We start from the raw sequence: 1,305 nt of genomic DNA on the forward strand, positions 1-1,305 counted from the left end.
GGCCGCCCTGATGGGCCACACACACAGCCAGGCCAGCCAGCAGGCCCAGTGTTGGTCCAACGATGAGCCCTGTGGGGGCGCCTGTGGAGGCGGGCGGGCCCCTGAGCTGGTCAGCTGGGCCTTCCCCACTGCGCAGTGGTGCTGGGGCCCACAGGCACCCCTTCCTGACGATGGGCTCAGTGACGCCATGTGGCGGCTGGACTGGCCTTGGTGGGAACAGGCACGCCACCGAGACGGGCGAGTTCCTAACCCAGGGCCCGGCCACCACCCTGGGCTGGGGATGGCTCCCAGGCTCGCCTCTGCTTCAGCCTGAGCAGCAGGGTTTGTGTCCATGCGCGGGGCTGGCGAAGGGGTCCTGCCGCCCAGCTGGCTTCTGTCCTCTGCACCCCTGGTGACCTCCACACCCCTAGTGACCTCTGCACCCGTGTGACCCCTGCACCCCTGGTGACCTCCACACCCCTGGTGACCTCCACACCCCTGGTGACCTCCGCCTGGCTGGGTGACCTCCACAACCCCTGGTGACCTCCGTACCCCTAGTAACCCCTGCACTCCTGGGTGACCTTGGCACTCCTAGGTGACCTCTGCCTGGCTGGGTGACCTCTGGCCTGGGTGACTGCCTGGCTGGCTAGGGCCACGGGAGTGTCCAATGAGCAGCGGCGTTGCCCCGGTGACCACGGCAGCCTCCTGGCCCTCTCTCCCTGCCCCCAGCAGTCGGCCCAGCGCCGTCAGAGGGGGCTCCTTCAGACCAGAAGTCACACCATGTCGCCCGCCACTAGGCCACCCTCCCTGCCACCTCAGAGCCTGCTGCCTGGGCAGCAGCATGCCAGCCCCGGGCAGGAGGCACTCCTGTACCAGCCTCCTTTGCAGCCAGTGCCTGGAGCCCAAGGAGTCAGGGAGCTTCTAGAAAGGTCGCCACTGGCCGTGGCAGAGGCACTGAGGCCAGCTGCCCTCCAGGCCCCAGTGGCGGAGGCTCCTGGTGCAGCCCTGCCCGCTTCTGCCCTTGGCCCCCCTGCCCCCCGGCAGAGTCTAGCCCCTCCCCGTGGCCCACCCTCCCTGACCGCGATCACATCCCACCACGTGTTTACGTCCAGTCACGTTTGTCTGCTCCCCGACGCCAGGCCTGTCTCGGCCTCGGTCTGCCCAGAGTGAGCGGAGGGACATGAGCAGAAGAGTTCCCTTTATTAGTTCCCACTGAGGGGCGGTCCCAGCCCATGTCCTGGGCAGGAGAGAAAGGCCCTGCGCCCGCCTCCCTCAGTGTCCGCGGGCGTTTGGGGCAGGCGGGGCCTCAGTGTCCGCGGGCGTTTG

The sequence above is a fragment of the Myotis davidii genome, unplaced genomic scaffold, assembly GCF_000327345.1.
Source record: "Myotis davidii unplaced genomic scaffold, ASM32734v1 scaffold937, whole genome shotgun sequence".
NCBI classification, from domain to species: Eukaryota; Metazoa; Chordata; class Mammalia; order Chiroptera; family Vespertilionidae; genus Myotis; species Myotis davidii.